The sequence below is a fragment of the Natator depressus genome, chromosome 3 (assembly GCF_965152275.1).
Source record: "Natator depressus isolate rNatDep1 chromosome 3, rNatDep2.hap1, whole genome shotgun sequence".
In the NCBI taxonomy this organism is placed as follows: domain Eukaryota; kingdom Metazoa; phylum Chordata; order Testudines; family Cheloniidae; genus Natator; species Natator depressus.
Window position 1 is genome coordinate 30,067,077 of NC_134236.1, and position 17,521 is coordinate 30,084,597.

Below are 17,521 nucleotides of genomic sequence, written 5' to 3' on the forward strand. Positions count from 1 at the left end.
GACCAGGGTGTGTTCTGGAAGCACACACAGAAACTATCACCCAAAACAGCCCATCTGATTTTAAATCCTTAATTGCCACCTTGAAGAGATATTTGGTTTCAGTTAGTTCCCCAGCAAAAATCAGAATGAGATTATTCTCCTGTTAAACAAGATAGGTTTTTTTGTTTTTTGTTTAAATGTATAAACTAATCTAGGGCTCAATCCTGCAAATTGCTGGACATTCCAGTACAATCCAGCAAAACACTTAAGCATGTGCTTAATTTTAAGCATGTGTTCAGTCCCATTGAAGTGGGCTAATTCACATGCTTAATATGTTGCTGGATTATAGCCAGCGTGCTCAGCACCTTTCAGCACTTAATTATTTACTTAACTCAGCTAATAACTAAAATATATCATAATGAATGAAATCTTTCAGGAATAGTTCAGATACAATTCAGATAGATTAAGATGTGACCCTGGCTAACAACACTGGAATGGTGGGAAGTTGTCCCCAGCGGGTCTCCCTTCCCCGGCCCTGCCCCACTGTCTACTTTGGATGAATCATGCAAAATGTAGTTGAAACTCCTACTTATCTGAACATGCAAGAATGAAAATATTTGAGAGACAGAGAGGCATTTTGAGTAATTTAGGTGTTTTCTTGTTTGGGAAACTATTCCCTTTGTCTCTGTGTGATTAGAAAAGCCAGCTGAATTTGCCTCTGGCTGTATTTGACAAGCAACAGAAAGCACATTCATTCTCCCACTCGTACCTTTTTTATGGGATACAGAAAGAAAAAGAATTTCATGAGCTCTTATTTAATAGAGTATAGGCATTCTAACCTTTTGTGGTTAAAAAATACATGGATTATTATTCAGACATAGCTTTTGCTAATGGAAGTTTGCTAGCTTTTCACAAATCTAACATCCCTTTCTGATGTTACTTCTCGCTTCCGGCTGGCAACAATAATATACTGGGCCAAGAGCTGCTCAGTGCAGAGAGGACGGTATAACCACCCCCAACAGGTGCACAAACAGACTGCAGAAGTCCCTGGCCTGAATCCCTGCCTCTCTTTTGATGGCGATGAGAAAGACTGCTCATAAGGGCGACTGGGAGGGGTGTATTCTCATGTGCAAATGAACAATCTGGGAGTTAAAAGAAGCCAGAATACTATATTTCTTTCTTTAAATCGGTCTTGATAGCTTGATGGGAAGTGCAGTTTCCAGCTTGTAACCAGACAGACGGGACATGTAGCGAGACTTTGCCCAGCAAATGTTGTGAGCATCAAGCTGATTTCTTTCCAAAGGGCAAATCATGCCAACATAGCATCAGCCTTTGTGACCGCATCTGGGAGGTCTATTTTTAATCTACCTACAATACCTGTTGAAAGTGCCAGAGTGGAACTGGTGACATAATCAATGACAAAGGTTGAGCATTGCTTTCATGCAGTTCTAAACAGTCTTACTAGCAAAATGATTAATTATATTTACAAGCAGCAGCTGCCACAGTACCTCCACAGTTTTAACATTAAATTATGCTGGCTCTGTCATTTTATTAATGCTGGGCTCACAGGTCTCAACTGACTTTTGTAGTCTGAAGGCAAACACAAAACACAAACACAACAGGTATCTGCATGTGACTTCCCAAGATGAGGATGAAAGCTTTTGTAAAACTGAAATATATTTATTACTATATGTACTTAGCTCCCATTACATAACAGGAGAGCAAATTTACAGAAAGAGAAGAAGATGCAGATCAGCTGCAATACCACTGGTCATTCCCTCATTGGTTTCTTCTAGATAACCCTATCTATAATATAGATATCCAGCCCAAGGAAATGTATCTATATCATTACATATGTAAACAGATCTGTCTACATTTATGTAGATAGATCTATAGATAGCTACCAGTATGCCATTATAGATATACATAGATGAATATCCCAAAGAAACCAACAAGGAGTTGAAAAGTAGTAGCTCCATAGAGCTACCTTTCCAAGCAAACAGCTGTACAGAATTTGAACGTATATTCACATATGTGAATGTGCAGTCAAATCTGGATGGAATGGAACACAAAAAGATCAACAAAAATATGATTTTTCAAAAATATTACAGAAAAATCAAGACTTTCAACATTTTAATGGAAACTTTAAAACAGAAAAACATCAGACTATGACTTCTGAAAAAATGATTTTTTTCAATTTCTATTTTTCAGTTTGTTGTTGTCTACTGTCTGTAAAAACTTTAGATTGGACAGTTTAGTCCTGTGGGCCCTTATGCTGCACTGACTTCAGGCTCCTCACATGCGTAACATTGAGCAAGTGCATAAGTCTTTTGCAGGACAGCCCAGCAGAGTTATATTTTTCCAAAATCAGTTCATTTCAAAACTGGATTTTTTTTTCTATTTCAAAATAGAATGTTTCATTTTTGAGATTTTTCCAGTTTGGAAATGGAAAAACTCCATTTTGAAAAAGGGTTTTGCAAAAAATGTGAAGACAGGGACACTGACTGGACTGTTACAAAACATAATGGAAGAGGCTGCTTTAAAATTTACTGAAATATCCATGGATTTTTTTTTTCTGCAGCATTTTTGACCAGCTTTCGCTGAAGAATTCATCGAGCCCTACTTATTTCTGCCTTTTTGGAAATGCTATTAAATCAAGTAAAAATAGTCGGGGAAAATGAACTGTTCATATAAGAAACAAATATAAAGGACATACACAGGGGTTTTCTCACACAGTGGTTAGAAGAATAATCTTGCAAATGGCAATATTGTGAAAGCATCATGAAAAAAAATAAGAAAAAAGTGGTTAGCTGTTAACACAGGGGGCTAGAAAAATCTATCGAGATATTAATGCAGCCCTCATCACTATACTATCTAAGTACCTCATGCTCTTTAATGCATGTATCCTGGCAACACCCTGTGAGGTAGGGAAGTGCTGTTATTTCCAGGCAGCACAGAGGGACTCACACAAGAAGTCTATGGCAGAATAGGGACTAGAACCTGGGTCTCCCAAATGAGTACCCTTGACTTGACTTCCCTTCCCCTCCAAATACCCTTCTAGTTGGCAGCATTAAAATGATCCCAGAGTTAAGGAAGAAATACTGGTAAAAAAGATGTCACCTCAGGTTGCTGTTCTTTCCACACTCTGAGTACAGCTCTCTCATCATATCAGTGGAGGACTCCACTCTCTCTTCTTGCAGGCAATAACGTGAATCAAGGAAGAGTAGCAGAGACTCTGTAGGAGGCCTGATAATTAACTTAACTCGAGCCAGAGTCAAGACCTCTTTGAGGAAGTGAGCTGAATCTTATCCAGTTTGAAATGAAGACAGCATCAGCCCAGACACCCCAGTGGGAGAACAGGGGACCTGAGCCCCAAAGAATAATTGATTGTACACAATATGACTGTGCTATAAATATGTATTGAGTAAGGTCTTTTATGGGGTCGGGAAGGAATTTTCCTCCAGGGCAGATTGGAAGAGGCCCTGGAGGTTTTTCGCCTTCCTCTGTAGCATGGGGCACGGGTCACTTGCTGGAGGATTCTCTGCTCCTTAAAGTCTTTAAACTATGATTTGAGGACTTCAATAGCACAGATATAGGTGTGAGGTTTTTTGCAGGAGTAGTGGGTGAAATTCTGTGGCCTGCATTGTGCAGGAGGTCAGACAAGATGATCATAATGGTCCCTTCTGACCTAAATATCTATGAATCTATGAAAGCTGGTGACACTGGTGATTAATACCATTGTGAAATGTATGTATGAAGACTTCATATGAGGAATTATGGATAATCACTGATATTAGGCTTTAAAGTTTGTAGCCAAACAAAAAGGAGAAATGGGTTTTCTCCCAGACAGGAGGGAAGGCAGCTATCTACCTGTCTCCAATGTAAATTAAGCATTACAGAATCAAAATAATGGAGGATCCATTTACAGACAAATCAGCGGGGGATGAGAAGTCAATGGGAAGAGAAGAACAGCAGGAGGTCATCCTGCCTCTGGGGCCAAAACAATGAGCCGAAGCAAAAAGCTATTTGGATATCAGGAATGAAGGGGACCAGCACCCCTTGAGCGCATGAAAAGTGGAACCTCTTGGCCTGAAAACCAAGAGCAGCTGGAACTGACTATATGTGAGAAACCTGCTTAGAGAATGATTGTAACTTGATGAAATTGAGTTTGTTATTAGAAAGCATGTTTTGTTTTGTTTTACTTGTAACCATATCTGTCTCTTCTATTCTTACTTCTTATCTCTTAAATATCTGCTCTTTGTGAATAAACTTATTCTTGTTTTATTACAAAACCATCTCAGAGCTGAAGGAAGATGTCCTCAACTAAATTACCAGGCTGGGTGTGTGCTCTCTCTCTTTGGAGACAGCAAACTTAACAATTTCTGTGGGTATCCAATGACAGGGACTGGACACTGCAGGGGAGATGGTTTTGAGGAGACCCAGGACTGAAAGGGCTCTTAGTGTCATCCCGCAAGGAATAACCAGGCTGGTGGAAGCCAGGGTGAAGCCATTGTGCTGTGATCAGGCTACAGTGTTCAGGGCTTCGAGCCAAGGCTGCACAGCACAGAAGCACCCAGGATTACAGTCGTAGCCTTTTTTATTGGTACTTAGTAATTTAGTACTAAACTACCATGGGTTTAGCTCCTGTTGCTACAGTTTGAAGCACAGAGTGAAAATCACCTCTGATGTTTTTCTGAAATTTGGAGACTCCAGAAACACACAAAGTCCAAGGATAGTGATCACAATCACAAGTACAAAGTCTCATCTGTACTACAGGTTTTATTAAAGCAATAAGTAAAGTTACAATTACCCTATGCATGTATAAATACAACAAAAAACCCATGCAATGACTAAGACTGTAGTCATGCTCATATCCTCAAAGATATTTTAGGGTCCCATGGATCTCTCAACAGACAGTTATCAATACAAGGATGGTTCCTGCTAGGTCTTCCCACTTTAACCCAACCAGGAAACCTATTTTATATTGTTATGATCACACTTACCACCTTAGGATATGCATGAGAGTTTCAACCCTCTTTTGCTTATCTGTAGTTCCACAGACCATGAATATTGGGGTGACCTGTTTTTCATAGGTTGTTTCTTAGTTCCTCTTATTCTCATTAGCATCTACACATGACATACACTCTGCCTTCAGGATAGGACATTCCATGATGTTACAATCAGGTGTCTCCTGATCTTGGGCAATACACTGCAGTTTATTGCAATCTAGTTTTCTGCAATGTTACCTATTGGCACCTCTTTTACAGTCATCTTGTGATTTTACTGGCATAGGATTATTCCTAGGTCACCCACTTGTGTCAAGTGTTCTTAAGCCTATGGCCTACTCTGGCTACGTTAAATCTTACAGGCCTCAGCCTGTAGTCTTGCTTTCCAGCCATGCTTCACTTATATACCTAATATGCACTCATCACTCTTAAATACTCTTTTATACTTCTATAATCCTACGATTTAAATCTATTTATCATACATTGATTATATACGAAATTGCATATGAAATTACCATAACACCACATAACACAATGATAAATGGATGATAAAAAGAACTAATTGGCAACACAGGGCAGGATGACAGAACCCCTTACTATCTGGGTGAATGCCCATAGTATCACATTGGTGTTGTTAATCATGAACATTTCCATTAGTGTCACAAGGAGAGGGACTGGACACTGCAAAGACACATCTCCGGGGAACTCAGGAATTGGGGTTCAGTGATTGTTACCTGCAAGGCAAGGTTTGGCCTGGCAGAGTCCTAAAGAGTTTGCTAGCAAGGCAGACAGGCTAGAGTGTCAGGAAGCTGACATAGCTGAGCAACAGCAAAACTTTCATTTGCTGAGGCAGAGTGGGGTAACACAGTGGCTCACAATTCTCGGTACGTCAAGTAGGATGTCACAGAGGGCTAGCAGAGACTCGTGGGACAGGAAGGAGTAGCAGATACTCCATAGGAGGTCTGATAATTAAATTAACTTGAGCAGGAGTCAGAAGCCTTTCTGAGGAAGTGAAGTGAATCTAATCCAGTTTGACCAGAAAGACAGCAGCTTGAGTGTGTCCCAGCATCTCCACCTTTACCCCACAGTTTTACCAAATTGTTCCAGTGGTACGACCAATCCCCAAGTGATAGCAGGGCAGATGCACAACTTCCACCTCAGTACATGCCTTCATTTAGATTTAGACTCTGTCAGGAAGGAGAATTCTACTGGGGATTTGAATTCCTTGAAGAATCTGAAAATACCAGATGCAGTTTCTTGCATTTTTGAAGTTTTAAATATATTTCAGAACAAGAGATCAAATCTTGAAGTCCTGGTTTCACTTAGCTTAGCTTACTCTTTCAAATACTTCGAGTCAATGGGAGTAAAACCTCACTAAGAGTCTGATCATGCACCATGGAGGTCAATGGGAGTTTTGCCCTTCCCTTCAATGGGAGGAGCATTGGGGCCTAAAACTGGAGTGAGAACTTCAGGATTTGGTCCAAAGATTTAGTGCAATAAAATGCACATCTGCCTGGGATTTATCTGGAGTTCTACACTAGAAGAACTTAGCAGTGTCACGTTTTGTTTTGTTGACAAGGCCACTGCAGTCATCTTTCAAAGGCAAAATATCTAGACTCCAAACAAGAAATAGAGTCTTCCTTTGGAAAGAGAACTGTTCTATTTTTCCAGGGCATGAGGCAATAGATTTTTCCCCCCTCTTGAAGCATCCAGCCTCAAGGGGACCTGAACTGAGGTAGTATGTCTGAAATACAAGGGGACTTGAAATGAGGTAATACGGGGAATAGAATAGAAGCTTTGTGTATGCACAATTATAAACAATGGGCAGAATCTGCTCTCATGCTGATGCAACCCTACTGAAGTAACGCAACCCCAATGTAAGTTACATTAGGTCATAAACATGGCCTTTTGTATTTGAAATGGAAAACGGAACATTTGTAAAGTGAGGAATTATTTAGTTGGAATCCACTCCATCTGCACAGAGCCTGAGCATCTGGGTTCTGTGTAAATGGATACAGAGTAGTTGGGAAGGTGAAATCCATCCCCATTACCCAGGACCAAGTTGCAAACCTGGGCTGGAACAGCAGCCACAGCCCCTGCCTGCCAGTTGCATGGGGTACTGCGGCCAAGGGATCTGTATAATATGGCCTCTGATGGATTGGCATGGAGGATTTGCCATAGAGTGCAGGGGACGTGTCAGCAGCCTCGTGGCCACTCAGAAAGTAAACCCTCACGTGCAACTTCTATGTCAGCTTTGTACTGGCTTCTGCAACCAGGTGAAGTTCATTCTGCGCTGTAGCATGAGAGATTTTACCATTTGATGACTCATACTTGTTTGTGGGGGAGAAGGAGCTGCACTCAGTTATGACTCACTATATTGTATAAGGCCTTGGAAAATCATTTTCCTGCAGACAGTAGCAATACATACTGGATGTATATCAAATATGCTGAAATAATTGGAACACAATTAAAATGTTCTAAAGCAAAAGAAAGAGAAAGGTTACTTGTCATGAGTCTTTTCTTTCACTGAGATAACCTATTAGCAGACTTATGCAGTACTTTCCTATGAAGTAGCCAAGATTTTAAAGGTTTGGCTAGAAATAGAACTGGGTGAACAATTGTTTTTTTTTCTGCATCCGAAGAGAATCTGGCAATTTTTGGCTTCCTGACAGTTTTCTTCGGAGCAACTATTTCTAGCACTTCACCAGAAAAGGCAAGTTATTCTGAAGCAGGAAGAACGAGTAGATTTGGGAGTAAAAAATATGCTTTTCCAACTGCAAACATATCTTTCAATCTAACAGAATATGCAAAGTTTGGTGCTCAGAGCAATGGTCTCTGAAAAAAAAAACTATATAGTACATGTGCTGGCTGAGAGGGGGTTGATGGTCCAGTGGTTAAGGTGCTAGTCCGGGACTCAGGAGACTGGTCTTCAGTTCTCTACTCTGCCACAGGCTTCCTTTGGGACCTTAGACAAAACACTTAGCCTCTATGTGCTTCAGTTTCCCATGGAGTTAATCAGGAGCACTTCCATACCTTACGGGGATGTTATAAAGAGAAACATGCTAAAGACTGAGAGATGTTCAGGTACTATAGTAATGGAAGTCATAAAGGTATCCCATTACTTATACTGCAGTAGTGCCTAGGGGCACTACTGGGCTAGGTGCTGTACAAACACAGAACGTAAAGACAGTCCTTGCCCCAAACTGCTTGTAGTCTAATTAAGGCCTCTGCTAACCTGAGGGAGGTGCCTGAAATCTACAGCTATGATTTGTGATTTTTTAGAATATAACCAGCTAGAGACATATTGTTTTATTTCTTTCCCCAAAATGTCACTGTTTGGTGGAGCAGGACAGGCAGTACTTACAGCTGGACCAGTGACAAGCCAAGTACTGATATCTCATGACTCATCAGGGCTAGAATTGGGACTGTCATACTTCAGAATACCATGACATTTTCCCCCAATTTTATAATGATATGAAGGCTTTCGGTACTAGTATAGATCACCAGGGATTGACCTTAACAGCGGAATGAGATTACATACAGAAAAACATTGTTACTTTTATATGTTTCTATCATATTTTAGTTCTAGTTTGTTTCCATCCAAGGCCTTTACATTTTGACACATGCATGAACCTGACCTGAATGTTAGCGGTACATTAGCCTTGTGCTGACGTTCTCCACATGAGTGAATTTCACCCCTCATACCTAATACTTAGATTTGGCATTTGGTAAATAGTAAATGTGAATCCAAATAGCCATCCTTCCTACTTGCCTGCAAAGAATGACAAACTCTCCTCTGAGTGCCTTTGCAGGGCAGTTGCCCTTCATTGCCCACTTTTCCTCTCAAGAAAGAGAGAAGGTGAGGTGGACAGTGGGAATGGGGAGCACATTGCAATGGGGTCTGTCAGCTGGAGAGAGCGAAGGGGTAGCCATTTTATATAGTTAAAATAAAATAAGATTTGTAATGATTTGTGTATAAATACAGCCATTGGATGTAAATCAGAGATTTGTCCCATTGCTAACTTACATGCTCATTAACAAAGCGATGCAGAGCTCAATGAAGTCTATGAAAAGACTGCAAATGATTTTAATGGTCGATGGATCAGCCCCTACTTTTGGGATGCTTGAGTGGAATTCTTGGGGCAGGGGAGGGGAGCATCTGTTTTTGTTTCAATAATGTTAAAAAGCAAAATAAATGTCAGTTAGCATGAAGCCTGCAACACTGCAGGCACATCCATGTGCAGCTGCGTGCAGCTCAGTCTAATATGCAGAAAGGGCTTGGACATAGCTTTTTGCAGAAGGTGAACCTGACTTCTGGACTTTGATGGAAGCATCTAAGCTATTCAAAACTGTGACAGCAAAACTGAATGACTGCAGTATTAGCTGGATTCACATGGAGAACAGCCTCAAACAGACAACCGTCTTGCTGTGCTAGGAAGACCAACCTTTTCGCTACTGGATTAAACGCTTTAAAATCAGGGAAGATTACACACGAATACTGAGTCTTGCAGAGGAAGAACATGGCAAAGACATCCCTAGTCTTTTCCCTATTTTATTAAAGTTAGCTGACAAGTAAGTTGGGTACTACTGTGAAAACCTCTGCAATTATAAAACAAGCCTTTAGGAGGCAGAGCCCAATGAAATATTAAAAGATACATCCAATACTATTTTAAAGAAGGGAGAGATCCTGTAATTTTCCACTGTGTGAATTTCAGAGACAACATGAAAATATTGATGGAGGGCCAAAAAAATCAGAGTTCTCACACGCCAAGGGGGAAAGTGCTCATTTCCCCTTCATTTGGGACAAAGAAGCCAGACCCAAAGTGGGGGCTTTATTCCTCTGGAAAAGGATGTGAGTGAAGAAGTGTTGGTTGGGTAGCTAGGAAATCTTTGACCCTAGTACCGTTATACAGAGTTTATTTTTGGAGACATAAAAATAATGCAAAGACATTGCAGAAAAAAGAAGAGTGAAAATCTGCAGTGTTGGGTTCTGAAGAACAGGGTAACTAGCAAATATCCTGCTCTTTCCTAATGATTTACTCTATTTCATCAGTGAGGGAGAGGAGGAGGGAAAAAAAAGAGGTTAAGCAATGGTTGATCTAATCTTTTCTCCTGGTGGCAGCATAATTTCAGTGAGCCATCTATGAGAACACTTGGGATTCAAAACCCTCATATGTACACCCAGACTTGAGCATGGAGACCTATCTTATTCCTTTTTCTAGCTTCTGGTTCAACATGTGGAAATTATTGGTTTTGGCTTCCAGGCCAGATCCACTCACCCCACACGGTGAATGTATTGGAGCAGAGAATTGTTTTTCAAGCAACGGGAGAAAAAAATGTGGATATTTGTTTTTAGAACAGATGAACAAAGATCTCTCTCTACTGCTGTCAGTGTTGTATCTGTTCTGGTACAAGGATGTGTCATTGCTCTCTGTAACAAAATGTTATTGCATATTACAACATTCATTAAACAAGGTTAAAAGGAAAGCTCCCAGGGTAGGGGATCTGTTTTTCCACAGATACATGGGAGATAGATATGGTTAACTCCTCCTACTGTTATTAAGGTCTATACGCGTAAATCATCCCCAAGTGGCAATGAGCACATGAATCTCCCAGACTAAATTCTGTACTCAGTTACAGCCATGTAGCTCTCTGGAGAGTTTGGCTAATATGTTTAAAGTGAGGTGCCTAATTTTAGGCACTTAATGTCACAATACTGAAAGTCAGTGAGTTCGTGCAGCTCCCATTGACTTCACTGAGACTCTAAGTGGCCTCATTGTCAGAGATGCTGAGCACCCCCAGTTCCTACTGGAGTCATGGATAGTTGTGGTGTTCAGCACCTCTGAAAATCCAGTCATTTATTTAAGTGCCTATGAATGGCTTTAGTACTTAAGTTTGAGCATTTGGGACTGTGGCTTAGAACTGCATGGGTATAAAGTGTGGGTGTTTGGTCCATAGGCTTTAAAGATGGCAAAGCTAATGGGATCATGTCTCTTTCCACAGAATGTGCAGTATATGGAGCCTAGGGTGTTCAGTATCTGCTAGGTTTCTCTAAAGATTTAAATCTCAAGAAGCCATCTCTTAACATTCTCAAAAACTCTGAGCATTATACCTAAAGTTTAAAAGAAAAGCATTCACACTATTCTAGGGCTATTGGGGGCAGTGGTGATATCTGATGTAACGCTTAAACACAGAATAAAGAGCATTACTAGTCAGAAGAGGAAATACTTTAATAAGACAGCGGGGAAAACAGAATTGGGAGACAATTATAATTTAGGACTCAATTCTTGTCATGTTGAAGTCAATGGCAGAATTCCCAATGACTTTTATGGGAAAAAAAACAACTTTTTAGCCCAGAAATTGAATAGAATAGTAGCGATTAGGTGAGATTACACTATATAATTTCAAAACATGAAGGATAAATACAGGAGTCTAAATGACATCTATATGTGTTCTGCATCATTAATAAGTTATAAGGAAAACATAAATAAAACCCAATATATCTGATGCATCTCTGTGCATTGCAGGATGTGAGCATTAAAAATGGAGAACTTAAAAACAGAGAGATGAATCCATGCCCAGATGCCATGAAAGAGTGGTGGTTCAGCAAGTGGAAACGTAAATAGAACGCCAGCCTCATTCTGTTCCATATCAATGCATCCCCATTGGGATTGTAAGCAAGAAAAAGAGGGCAGAATTTGGTTTGTTGTATCCAATGCAAAGCAAGACATAACATTAAAACGCGGTGGATCAAATTTGCATTTGGTGTTAATGGGTATAATTCAACGGATGTCAGGTATGAAATTCTTCCCAAATTCTCAAAGCGGGCTCGCAGCTGTGGTGTCTGAGTGCTTTACAAATTGGTGTTGCTGTGCTGGGTTTTTTGGGGAGGGGCTGGAGATTTAGAGGGAGCAGTTGTTAGGTGTCTATCTTAAATTTCTCTCCCCTGCATGCTCTTTTACAATTTACTGGATTATTTATGGTGGGAACGAGAAGTCAAATAAGAGACTCTTGCATTTGGTATGAAAGCAGCGAGATTAGTGGTTACTGATTATGGAAGGAGACAGTCCCTGAAATAGCTTGAGCCAAACCTTTTGAGGGCTTCAGAGATCAAGATCAGAACCTTAGCTTAATTCCATAATAATACAGGCCAGTTGCTAACTTCCTCTGCTTGAAGAATGATACATTCTTTCTGTCCAACTGGCACCTACCAGAGAAACCCATGGCCCATTGCAATGGGCTGTAAGTTCCAAATGAGAAACATATATAAAAAAACCCACACAAATGTACAGCATAACAGTTAGTGTTAGCAGATGACTTGCCCATAAAAAGAAATCCCCCATTTTATGACAACTTGATAATATATTGGTAATATAGTAAGCACCTTGCTGAGCCCTAGCAGAGAGTCACAGAAGCCACTCAGAGTCACATAAAAGGATGTTTGCAGGCAAAGACACACCCGACGCATTGTTTAAAAGGAAGGAAAAAAAACATTAATTGAAAATCAATTAAATATTAATTAATTATGATAGGACAGGTAACTTGATAGTATGCCATAGTGCAGATCCACAGAAGGCATAAATCTCCATAGCTCTGTTTGAGTCAATGGAGCTATGCCACATTATACCAGCTTAAGATCTGGCCCATGATAATATCAATACATTCCTTTTCTACACACAATTTATGCTGCAATGCTACAGACAGCTGTTGGGTCTGCCAACTGGGTGATTAAGGGCAACCACCCGCAATGCTATTTACTCAGAAACCTGTCACATGCCATGGGCTGTTGACTGTCCCACCTCTCCTTCAAAAACATAGGTAGTGTTTGTATACGGTAGCTTGCATGTGTTAGAAACATATTTCTCTACAGCAAACTATACTCTACTCCAGTGACACTAGGCATTTTGTTCCCCTAAAATAACAGCCAGAAACACCCTCCCTGTCTGAACAATAAAATGACCTCCCCCCCCCTTAGTTTTGTATTCCAAATATTATTTACATTTCAATAAATGTGTCTTATCTATATAAGAGCTTCTGTGTTTAATTTGGGTAACTAATCTTAAAATTAGCGTTTGCTGCAAACTGCTTAGTGAAGAAATGGTGCAATGAGCCAAAGCAAAGGGCCTCTTATATCCTCAGCCACACTAACACATAAAAGCAAAAAAGACACTACACTCTTTCTCAAAGAAGAGTTCAGCTTAAACATTACATGCAGTCCATTTCTCACCTTCCCAACATCTCTGCAGAAAGAAAACTTGCCCCCACCACACAGACATTTCACTCCTCTCTCCCACATATAGCCACTAAATAGTAACAATTCAATAATAACTCATGTTAATGAGTGATGGTCCCAAACCACAACATTCAGTTCCAACTCAGAACTTTTCTTGTGTCTGGAGTTGACAGGACTAGATCAGATCTGAACAATACCGTGATGTGGCTTGCGTGTTTCAGTAGTTGACATTCTTTTGAGTGAGAAGAGTTCTTGACAGTGTTTCCTAACCTTTTCCATAGCAGGACCCCTCTGACACCCTCTCCCATCTAACCAGGACCCTACAGCCATTAGTAATAGGGATAGGACAGGGTAGACGTAACCATATGACACCTTCATGACCCCCAGGTTCAGAGTCCCTGTCCTTGGGGGACACGGACTTATACTTTAATGTATCTTAGATTAATATTAAAATGGTGGTAAAATAAGATCAAAGTTATTCATTCAGGCCTTGATTCAAAGCCTAGTGAAGTTAGTGGGAATCTTTGCTGTGGAACAGGTACCCTGATATTAAGAGTGATTAAAAGAAGCGTTTGTGAGAACTGCAGCAACTTGCCCAGCTGAATTTGCATTCTGATTGGAAGGCCACACTCTACTGCTCACATGTCCAGCAGGGAGTGCAACCTTCATGCTTATCTTCATCACTGGGGTGGCCAAGGTGAAGGAGTGAAATCCGAGTCAGGTTAGAAGAAGCGCAGGAGAAACTGACATTTCAATATGCTTGACAAGTGAGGCGGACAAAGAAATGAGATTAGTATGGGATTCTACAGTGTGGGTGTGGGGGAGGGTGGGCAGCACATGGAGAACAGCTACGTATTATGTTTACAGCACCCAAAACTATGCACGATGCTTCAGAGGAAAAGCTTAAAATCTATTAGATATGACATGATAAGTGAGGTTAACAAAACAGCAGAAGAAAAAGGGTTACAGTAAGAAGATCAGTTACTCATTTCAGGCAAGCACATATTGGGCTGGGGGCAGTAAAAAGTATTTTTGTTGCCATTTAAAAAAAATATATATATGTATATATATAATAATTACCGGCTCACTCCTTGTGGGTATTACAGCAGAAGGGAGTCCTAAGTAAACAAGTGAATGAGGAGAGGGTAGTAGTTTGGAAGACCAGAAATGGGAGGGTGCTCCATGTCTAAGGGGGGACCAGGAAAAGAACGAGCCTGGGGATGAAAGAAGCTTATAAACCTGAGCATCAAGGTGGATATCATTGTCAGAGCATTATGTACAGTGTGCATCCACTCATTGCAGCAATGATCTGAGATGCATTTTGATCAAAGCAAACGAACCCTTAAAGAAGCCTCCAGAGTAGCAGCTTCCCACAACAGCAGTATAGCAGGAGCAGGCTTGGTAGATAGCATCAAGTAGCCCAGCATCAGTCACTGTTTAGAATTGCAAACTAATAAATGACGAACGGAAGTAAGAGGGCTGCATATCTATAAAACCACAGAGATTCCCCAAGCACCACATGGACTTTTCATTCATGACACATTATTCAGAAACTTGCTATGGGAGATGTCACCAGGTGGCAGGTTGCACATGGGTTACGTCTACATTTGGAGCTGGGGATGTAACTCGCAGCTCCTGTACACATCCTCACACTAGCTCTCATTGATCAAGCACACTAAAAATAGTAGTGCAGCTGTGGTAGCACAGGCTAGCCACACTGAGCGCACACCCACCCAGACCCCATGGGTACATACTGGGGACAGCTAGCCTGTGTCACTCCTGCCCAAGCTACCACATCTACACTACTGTTTGTCGCACACTAGCTCAATGAAAGCTACCATGAGTATGTCTACGCGAGCCGCAAATCACACCCCCAGGTCCAAGCGTAAACGTAGCCACAGTCTTCCAAGTTTTTATTCTTTGCCTGCAGAGCACGCTTTTAGTTTTGGAAGGCACACTAATGGTTTAATATGGGTTTATCCAAGGCTCTGGAATGGAAGATTTTGCCCTCTTCCTTAATCTCTGATTAAGGTAAATTCTTGAGGCAGAGTTGCTCTCTAGGAACCAGACATTCATGTTAGGCTGAGATTTCTGAAAGCGGGGTGGGGAGAGTGCCCTGCATTCTGTTTGACCATCTTGTTTCAGAATTGTGAGTGTAAACAAAATAAATTGCATTTAGAATATACCGAGATTTCACTGATTTTTCGTCCTCTTGAAATAATCCGTCAAGCCCCTGGAATTCTACCACCATTCAGCAGAAGGCAACGCTACCCTCAGAAGAAAGGAAAACACTACTTTATTTTCATGGACATGCTAATTTGGGTCTGCATAAGGTGTTTATATGGTACCCATTACTGTAGCTTTTCACAAATTTGAATGTATGCCTCTTCACAACACTCTTGTGAGGCATGGAAGTGCTATTATCACCATTTTATGGATGACGGACTAAGGCTCAAAGAGGCTAAGTGACTTGCCCATGGTCACACCAAAAGTGTGTAGCAAAGCATGGAAGTGAACACGTTTCCCAATATTTAGCAAGCATCCTAACTACCCCAGTATCTGTTCATGGGCATTATTTGGACATGCCATGTCTCATGGCATATAACATATCAGCTTAGTTACAGCTTGGTAGATGCTTTGCAGAAGGATTTTTCTGGATGTAGAAATAAAGCAGTTAAAAAAAAAAATCTAGCAGCATCCACCGAGCATTTGTTCCAAAAGACCAGATTTCCGGAGGCCAAACATTCAACATACACTATTTTAGTTCCCAGGGGTCAACTTCATTTGTTCATTTCTATTTTTTAAATCCTCAATATGAACAGTTGGGAAGCAGTGCACATTACATATAGGGGATGGTATGCTACACAGATTAGTGATTTTTTACAGACTCCCAATCAGATTTTTAAAATGCAAGACAAAGAGACCTTGAAGCAGTAACTTGCTTAGGGAGACATGCTTAGGGAGAATACACACAACTCATGTTTTGAAAGATTTATTGCTAGATCTTTTCTCAGGATCCTTAGGAACCAGAATTTGCAGGGCCAAAATATGCAATTGGTTAGATAGTAGTAGATGAATCCTGACTACCAGTTACTCTGTTATTTTCTGTTCTCTATAGGTTCTTAGGCTGCACTCATCACCACAGAGCCTGAGCATCTTCCAGCAGTGCATTAAGCTGGAAGTTTTAAAAAAATCTGTCACGTGTTTGTTCTCTCATCCTCTCCCCAGGAGGAGAAATGTATGCAGTGGAGTGTTTTGTTTTGGAATTTTTTTTACACACATAAACATTATAGAGGTGTGTGTGTGTGTGCGTGTTGCCTTGCACCACGAATGGCTGATATACAAGGTATTGTAGTCTGGGCCCTGTTCTCAGATGAGGAACTGCAGAGTCCCACCCAGGGAAGGGTAAAAGCATGAAGCCTGACACCTGATGGGGTGCACTCAGAGAGACCAATGGGAGCAAGGGCAACTCACATCAGAGAGGAGGACTGGCAGGATCAGGCCTTATCTTTTCACCTTCCATGACCCAAATCCAAATCCTATCTAGTGCCGCAAAGTGAAGAGTTTTCTGAACTCCTCTTAATCCCCAGTTTGACATATCCAACCTACAGCACACTTTGCTGTTTCTGTTTGAGGACAGTCCAGTCCTAGAACAACAAGGTGTTGCAGTGAAATGCTTTGGCAGAATGGCCAGGGGATGTTTGCACATTGGCTGCCTACACTTACACCAGTGCCTGACTCAAACCAAGGCAACCCTTCCTAATATCTTGCATACAAACATTATAAATACAAAGAAAAAAATCTCAGGCACTTGTAGCTGAAAAACAGGGCGCAAGAAGATTTCTGCAACAGGAAGTGAATAAAATGTAAACTGTAGTTAGACTACAGAGAAGCCCAGATGCTATCTTCCCTTGCTCATGGCCTAATTCTGGGATCACCACTCACCCTGACTAGCACCTTATAACACAATTGGTTGCACTGCTTTCAATGAGACCACTTATCTGGTAAGGAACTGCCCATCATGAGTAAACATGGGTGGAATTTGGCCCTCAATTAAAAGGTAAGGTTGCTGTTTCCATACTGCAAGTTTTCGTACAGATTCTCTCTTTTCCTTAGCACTCTTTGAAGAGTTAAATGGTTGGGACAGACCAAGGAAAGGAAGGCATAATGTGTAAATCTAGACACTGTTACTAGGTAATCTAGTCTATCCCTCTCTCTAGGCCTAGAACTCCGATTGCTCAGCTCCAAAAGCACAGCTGAGCATTCTTCCTCTTGAACTAAAAAAAAGATTTCTATAGCAAAA